The sequence below is a fragment of the Crocodylus porosus genome, unplaced genomic scaffold (genome assembly GCF_001723895.1).
Source record: "Crocodylus porosus isolate Cpor-Errol unplaced genomic scaffold, CroPor_comp1, whole genome shotgun sequence".
In the NCBI taxonomy this organism is placed as follows: Eukaryota; Metazoa; Chordata; order Crocodylia; family Crocodylidae; genus Crocodylus; species Crocodylus porosus.
In genome coordinates this window covers 22,436,765-22,445,848 of record NW_017728951.1, presented here as the reverse complement: position 1 = coordinate 22,445,848, position 9,084 = coordinate 22,436,765, and positions in this window count along the sequence as shown.

Below are 9,084 nucleotides of genomic sequence, written 5' to 3'. Positions count from 1 at the left end.
ACTCCCCCAGCCCCCCCCATGGCTGCCCGGCCCACTCCAGGTCCCAGTGCTTACTGGGTGCTGCCTGGTGGTGGTGGTGGTGGTGGGGGTGATCCCTGCTGCCTCACACTGGGGGGCTCTGCATGAGCTCCCTGACCCCCCCTGCTCCCCCAGGCCCCCCACAGGTGTGCTGCCTGGGCCAGCTCCGGCCCTTTAAGGAAAAAAAATGGAGACATGCCTCCGGACTCACTGGTCCTGCAGCGGTCTTAGGGCTTCTGGGGTCTCATGCAGAGCCCCCCATGTGGCATGGACCAGTGGGGGACAGTGGGGATTGCACCCCCCACCCAACAGGAATGGTGAGTCTGGGGGTTTTTTCATTTTTTTTTTGTTAAAGGGCCAGAGTCATGGCAGGCAGGGAAGCCATGGGGCAGCTGGGACAGGGAGAAGGGCCGGAGGGCTCGTGGCAGAGTCCCCCATGCAGCCTGGGGTAGTGGGGGGCATCAGGGATCCCCCTCCCATCTGGTAGCACCTGCTGAGTTGGGGGGTTTTTTAAACAAGTGCCTGGGAGCTGGGGTGGTTGGGGCAGGTGTTGCCCAACTGTGTGGGGATGGACCTGGCTGATTTGGAGATCTGGAGATTCGGCAGCATTTGGCCGAATCGAATCAGGACAGCGATTTGAATCACTGAATCGAATCACTCTCTTCCAAATTGGCTGAATCTGAATCTGAAGTGACTACTAGCTGCTTCACACAGGCCTAGTAATTAATCCTTAAAGTCACTGGAAAAGTCTGCTGTTTATGTCATTTATGTCAATAAAGCTCTGGTGAAAGGTCAAACAAGTGTGAAATTCACCATTAAAGATTAAATTCTGCTTTAAGCTTTTCCAGTTGCAATGACCAACTGGAAAGTCTTCAAAAAGTAGGGTATGTAACAGAGTATAAAAGATTCAGCCTGGAAGCCTTAGTTCAATTCCATTCCACCCTGCTCAACTTCCTGAAAAACACAGTTAATGCAAAATGTGGATGGGTCATCCTCCTTATCACTGTTTTTTTTTTGTGACTTGGTCTTTGGTAGATTACAAGATAAATAAAACAATGTATTTAATGGATTTGCAGGGACTTGAGCACAGTGGAATAGAACTGCACTTATGCACCCCAGTCTACTAAGACCCTGGGCAGATGAATCTGGTCTGCTTTCTTTCAGATGAATTATGAAAAAGAAATCCAAATGACTTCAAAGTGTCCATAAAGCCTCCAACATTGCATCATTATGAACATCAGGCCCACTGATTTCTGTGAAAAGTACTCAGTATTTCCTAAGCAGGTGCAACTTTCTCTCCAGTACACTTAATCCTTCCAAAAGAGACAGGGATGTTCAGAGATATTACTACCCATATATTTTCCATCACAATCATTCTTCCCCCAAATATAAATAGCTTTTTAACTAAAGGGGAATTTATATATATATAAAAAAGTTCTATTCAGGTGTTTATTGAAAACCTGATGAGTAAAAAAAAGATCCAATTATGGTTGTAAAAATGGGGAAAGATATTTTTAAAGATATTTATCTGAAAAATGTTCCTCTTTCTTGAAAGTGTTCAAAATAAAAATAATAGTTTTCTAAAGAATTCAACTTACAGAATTGGTTTTGGACAGACAGTTTATGTGCTTCCTAATACAGAGAGCTATTGTATTATGTAAATTAATATTATGGAAGTTCTTTCACACCTGGATAACATTCTTGTTGCTTGTATAGAATTTTATTTGTTAATCTTTCCTCTTTTTTAAATTCATTTCCAACTTTTCCAGCTAGTTAATGAGAACTATAGTAAGATTTATTGAAAAGGTTAATGATTATTTTGACAGTCTTCCTGTATGACTATTTTTTCTCTATGAGCTAACTTAAATGTGTAAAATAACCTGCTGAGCTAAGAAAAGAACAGGGCCATATCTCATAGAACAGCTCAGCATCATAGAAAATATCAGAAAATAGCCCACAATTACAGCAAATCAAACATAAGTGAGTATAAAGAACAAAATCCATTCCTGCATCTCCTTTAAGTACACAGTCAGTGGTGAAGGGAATCATCAGAATCTATAGAAATGTTCGGATTCTGCAAAGCTTAATTTTAAGCACACACTTTACCCCTTTTCTGGAAGTCTGAAGAAATCTGTAACTTCTTTCCTATGTCCAGTGACATCACATCAGGAAAAGTATGAAAACTCAACCTCTACACATGCATTGATTGTATTAGGACTCTCTTGAAGAAGGACTAGTAAAAATGGACTACGCTGCAGGTCTGTCTACACATGCGGTTTAATGCACATTAGCCTATTTTAATGCACGTTAAAGCGCCACTTAGAAAACTGTATGCTTTTGCTAATGTGCATTAAAATAGACTAATGTGCATTAAGCATCACTTTAAAAACATGCTCTTTAGTTAAGGAACATTAAAGTAAGCTAAGGCACTTCTTCCCAGTACCTCACAATGGAGGTACTATATTTAATTCACATTAACTAAAGTGCCTTAATGCAAATTGACAATATAAATACACACATACAAACACATATACACAACCCTTATTTAAATGAATTAGATGAATTAATTCTCCATTCTAAAGGAGCTCTGGCACTGTTCTAACGAAATGTTCAAACAAATCCAGATCTTGGAGACGGTTTCTAATTTCCCATTATTCCTCAAAGAGTTTGAAAGCACTGTTTGAATGACCCCCAGGTTAAGAACTATAAATTTTGACCATTATTAGTTAATTAGCATGTAGGATGTTCACACATATACATATTAAACACACTAATTGATATATTCATGTCATAAATAACCAGTAATGTTCACAAATATTTTCACAAATGCCTTTAAATGAACATTTATGAATAATCAGTGAAGCAGAAACTTGGCACTTTTTATTTTTGAAAGCCTTCATTAATGCATTCCTCTTTAATATTCAGTGTTGAGAATCACAGCTGCTTATTTCTTTTAAATGCGTATGCATATTCATCTGCATATACCGATGCATATGCATTATCTCTGGTGGAGCTGGAGAGTAAAAAGTGCTGTGGGAGATTAAATTGGATCTTATCTCATGCATTGTTGGATGAATTGTCAACTTTGCTCCCATTGCTGGATTTCATTCAGCCCTTTCTTGAAAACCAGGGGGTTTAACAAGTTTAATTGATGGCAGAATGTGAAGACAGACTTAGCCAAATTCACTTGGAAGGATCCTCCTTCCCAATGGCATAACCCGGAAAGGACCCAGCTCATCTCTGTGATCCCAGGTGCAGTTTTCAGGGTTACTCATTAGGAAACCTGTTTTTTCACTTGTAAACTGAGCGCAGTTCTTCAAAACCTATTGAGAGTCCCCATACATGCAATCCCACGGTGGTACCTTTCAGGGAGCAACCACGCTTTAACACAAGGAATCCTAGACATCCTAGACATGGTTTTCGGCTTATTAAAATTGGACTATTGGATTTATCCATTCCTTAAAAGAAGCCGGAGCTTTCTATTCCTCCTGCTGTAAAACTAGCTGTATCCTTCCCCCAGTCTGTTGTGTGCCCCCACGACTTGTCAGTCCTCCTCAAAGCAATTTAGCCCAGCTATCTGCTTGCATGAGCGTTCCCCATTGGCTAGTGAACCTGTGTTTCATCCAGTTGCAACAACTTTCCAACTCTGGCAGCAGATGCAGAATAACAAGCACATGCCTATTTGGCCTGCTCTCTCCAGGCCAGATGCCAGTGAACATCTTGATTATATACCTCCAGCTCATTAGGACCACCTTTGGAGTGGGTTACCTGACTAGTTTTCCTCCAAATCCAGGACAATGGCAACCTCGCGCACAGGTGCAGCAATAGGGGTGGCTCTGCAATTATGTGCCATGTAAGTCTTGCCAGCCAACCTGCCGAGGCCAAAGTTATCATCTCCTCGGCAGTAGATTGGCTTCAAAAAGAGGTGAAAGGGGGCAGCTGAATGAGGAGGGGGAGGAAGCCCGGACAGTCATGTTGACAGGAATGGACGGCTTGTTGCTGAATGTAAAATCTGCTTCCTTGCCTTGTTTGCTTTCCATGAAGGGCTAACGGCCTCTGGCACTGTTTTAATGGCCCTTCTGGCTGAAAAGAAACAGCAGACTTTCCGCAGAGTGTCTAAGTCAGCTCGTCCTTTATCAAGGCTTCTTGTCTTATTGCTACCAACCGTCCTGCCACAGAGTCTTTCTAGTTTACTGACAGCTAATGATATGTGAGGTCCCTTTGCTAGGCAGGAGCCTCTTTCCAGCCCTGCCACCTGCGTAAAGCATCCATGCATTAGTGAGACACCTCAGCAAATAAGAAATATTCATTATAAGCAGGGCAGACACAGTCACACCAGCAAGGGCTGAGTGGCCCGGGTTGTCAGTCCTCATCGTTAAGGTCCAGTAAACTGATCGCCAGGAATAATAAGAAATTTCTCCTCCAGGTTATCACAGAACAATGCAGGAGGACTGCATCCCTTTCTCTTAGGCTAGGGCAGCCTTCTGCTCAGCAGCCCTCCAGATTTAGATAGAAACCATGGAGTTTCCAAGAAAAATAACTGATCTCCTGATACAGGCCATATTGATACAGGAAGCTGGTATGCAGTATGCAAGGGTGCAGTGTTAGAGCGGCACAGGCGACCCTGCATTGGCTCCCTGCACAGATATTGCTTAATGAGCGCTGTGTTCAAGAGCAGACAAGGTTGTTTGGGTAAATCCAATACCTTTTATCAGACCACCTCGAATACTTGGAAAAATTCTTCTTTGCAAGCTTAAATACCCTTCATCAGGCCGAGGAAGCATCTGCAGTTGGTGTGTGCTCCCCCTGGATACAATGAATAGTAAAGAAGCCAGAGGCTGGTGTCTGTGCAACACATAGATAAAGGCTTTGCAGGAGGCATCTTTTGCACCTTCAGGTCCCATTTTAACTAAGCATTTCATGGAAGCATTGAAACTTGTGCTTAATATTGATGCTTACATGTATAGGGCCTGAAGTGATGCACAAAGTGGGGATGGACTTAAGTGGTAGGCTGAATAGATATGTTACATGGGGTGCGTAAGATCATAGTGCAGCAGAGTCTGTAGGGCAATGTATTGGCAGGCCTCTGAAGTTTGACCTGGATTCTGGAGCTCAGTGGCCTCCTACCCCCAGCGTCAGTCGGGCTTGCTCCGACACGATTTGCTTTGCTTGTGACATGTCAAATCGCACCTTCACGCAGGCAACAAAGGAAACAAATGGTTGAAGCATGGGCTTGAGAATCAAGAGCCCCTGTCTCGGCCATTAGCTTCCTGACGGCCGTGGTGAATTACTTCTGTGTCTGAAAAGGGGAGATAAAACTCATCTGTCTCAGAAAATTCATTAAGCATTGCTTGTAAAGTGCTTGGCAAACCCTGGATGGAATACCTGTAAAGATGTGTGTGCGCGCGCGTGCGCTTGTAAAATAATATAACACAACAATAATAACAGTAATATTTAAATAACAGTAATAGAGATAATAATTTAATGGTATATTTATAATATATAACAGTGAATATATACACTTACTATTACATGTATATATATACACACACACTATATAAAGTGTATGCCCTATTATATATAATTTAATAATATAATATGCCACTATACTACACGTACATATATATGTACATACAGTGCATATATACATTTATTAGTTCATAAACTTTATATAATGTATATATATGCAATAATAAATGTATATATGCACTGTATAGACATATATATGTACATGTAGTATAGTGGTATATTATATTATTAAAGTATATATAATAGGGCATACACTTTTATTATTGTGTGCGTGTATATATATATACACACACACACACACACACACACACACACACATTATATAAATTTTATGCACTATTATATATAATTTAATAATATAATAGACTATATACACACACATATCTGGGCATGTATGGTTATATCTATCTATATGTATAGATATATGTGTATATGTGTGTGTATATAGTCCATTATATGCTACATATTGTATTTAATATGGGATGTCCACTATTACCCTCATGATTTTAACAAGTGGTTTCCACTTGCCAAGTTGTTGACTATAGCTGTCTGTTATCCAGGTTGTTAGCTGTATTGGTCTAGAGGCAAAGGGAATCAAAACTTGTGGTAGAGATGATATCTTTTATTAGACCAACTGGATTTTTGCAAAAAAAAAAAAAAAAAATTCTTTAATTGGGAGAACTTTTACATGCTTTCTTCCTATGGCTGAAGAAGGATGCCTGTACCTGAAAGCTTACAATTATTTTATTTATTTATTTTTTTTGCAAAAATCCAGTTGGTCTAATAGAAAATATCACCTCTACCACAAGTTCTGATGCGTTATACCTGTCTGTGGTGGTGAAGTGGTCAAGACATTGCATCTACCCTTTGTATAACAACCAAGACAAAACACCTTTCTTTCCACATAGCAGAATCAATTTTTACCGTATATGCAATCAAGAAAGGGAGGCAGGCATTGGCATGAATGTTGTTTCTGATTGTAATTTGTCCTGATACTCCTGTTTGATGCTGTGGGTGTAGGTCGCATCCATTTTGCCACTGCGTCTCTTCTGAAGCACTCAGCCCTTTGCTCATTTCTTCACTGCTTTTCATCCCATCCTGCCATCCTGCTGTGTAGCTGGCAGACAGAGAGAGAAGAAGGGGAAAGAACAAAGTTGTAATAAATCCTTTAAACATTTGCATTTTGATGATCTATACAAACTACTGCACACAGCCCATAAACCCGACTCAGAGATAAATCAAAGGGCAGCACAGAAACCATCAGGAGCTCACAGCTGTACAGGCGCTGGAGAACCAGGGTCAGAGGCTGGAAATTCTGCTGCAGCATCTTTACGTTAAGGGAGATATTTTCTTTACCATGATCTCTGCAGGGTTCATTACTAGAGATTTATCTTCCTTGAACTGCATTTGCCCTTCTATTAATCCCAGGTAATTAAACCATCTAAACAGTTTTGTGTGACACTGCATTTCTCCTTCCACCCCTCCCACCTTCTTCCCACTGGTGATCTGAACAGCTGCTGTCAATTGGCCGGGGGGGGCGGAAATATTAAGTATTTGGAAAGGGTCTGAGTTGAAGGGAAGGCAACAGGATATTCAGGCCATGGCCTTTTTCATCTCCTGTATTTGCCCAGGCTCTGGCCCAAGGGTTGCTTATCCTGAGTGAAGCATCTCTTAACGTGTTCAGTGGTACCTCATTCTGCAGTCAATAGGGATTCAAAAGGATGCTCTTTAATCAGTGGCTGAAGCCACTTCATTGCTTTCTGAGCCCCTGATTTCAGGTGCAGACCAGGAAAGCACTCCTACCATGGAAAACTTTCAAGCATGTTCTTGACATACAAGTTTCCGTGTCTTGTTGAACACAGAAGATAAGCATGGGCCTGCCTGGCAGTGGAGGAGTTAGTTTCTCCCCCCCACAACCTCCTTTCATCTGTGGCCCCACTGGATGTAATACAATAAAGATAGGCTTGTGTCTAAGTGCATTGCTGTATCCATACCTTAGCTAGAAAACTAGGTAAATAAAGAAATCATGGCTACAGACAGAGCATAGCACTTAGGGAGAAAACTCCTGGTTTCACGTCTCAGCTCTGTCCGCTAACTCCCTTGAGAGTCGTGTCAACTTCCTTTCTTCAGTGCAATATGTTTTAAGCTTCTCTGCTGTACACACCAAAAATAATCCAAAAATGAATTCCTAATGGTAATCCAATAGGCAGAATTGTGCTTCCAGGAATTAGCAATTACGAAGCTTAATTAATTAACTTTTCAAAGTATGTTGCGGCCTTCAGATGAGGTGGTTCGTAAAGGTATCACTATAGGTAGGAATGCCTTGTGTAAATATGGAGCATCGTTAATAAAAAGCTGTCGATGTTTTAAGTAGCATCATTATAAAAACCTCAACAAAAAACAGGTAGAAATTAGGAGAAGAAAAATCACTTCCTTATAAAAAATACAGATTTAAAAAGAATCCCTGTCAACTTTGCTCACCTCCAGTATTCAGTGTGTTTGATTTCTGCATCATATGAGTGCTTGCTTTTTGTCAAAGTGGGAATGTGAACTTACTTTGGATCCAAGTGTATATATTGGATACAATTGTGCAAGGATTAATAATAAAACAAAAGGGTTTTCAAACTCCCTTCGCATTCTGGCCCATTAAAAACATTTGGGGGAGACATAAAATAGTGGAATGATTCAACAGAAATATAGCCAGCCAACAAAGGCTCTGCCTCAAGGGGGGATGTTTATAGCAAGGGATAAATGAACATAGGAGGGTTGAAACTAGTTAAAAAGACAGGCACTTCATAGTGCAAGCTGGGGGAAGCAATCAAATAAACACAAAGAGTGAAAATCTAGCTCAAATCCTACAATTCTTTCAACTTTCCACCATCTAAGCCCTCAGTGCTATGAAATGCTTGTGTACAGGAATAGTCTGATTGAGTTCATCAATTTGCCAATTTTAAGATCAGGCGAGAGCATTATGATCATCTCATCTGACCTCCCATGTAACACAGGTCAGTGAATTTCAGGCAGTAATTTCTGGAGGTCAATAAATTAGTGTGTATTGGCTTGAGGCTACAAAACCCTGAGCACTTTGGCCATAGTCCAGCAAAATGTTGGACACCATGCTCAACTAAACGCAGCCCAAGTTGACTTCATTAGATCTCCTCAGGGGTGTTGGTTGTAGCCATGTTGGTCTAAGGACATAGGCAGACAAGTTTCTTGGGGTAAATCTGATATCTTTTAGTCAGCCTAAAAAAAAAAAAAAAAAGATACGAGATTTATCCGAAGAACCTTGTTTGCCTTAAATCTCCCCAGGGGCTTTAAGTTAAATACAGGCTTCAATGCCTTGCTGGTCCCAAATCAAAAAAGTAATTCAGTAACAAAGGTCCCAATTCCGCATGGCAGCAAGTGGCTACTTGTCAGCAAGTGGTTGCAAGATTGGGCTTGTAGACAAGGAACTTGCATGTGTACCCAAGATGTATGATGTTTCATAGTTTCATAGTTTCTAGGGTCGGAAGGGACCTGAGCAGATCATCTAGTCCG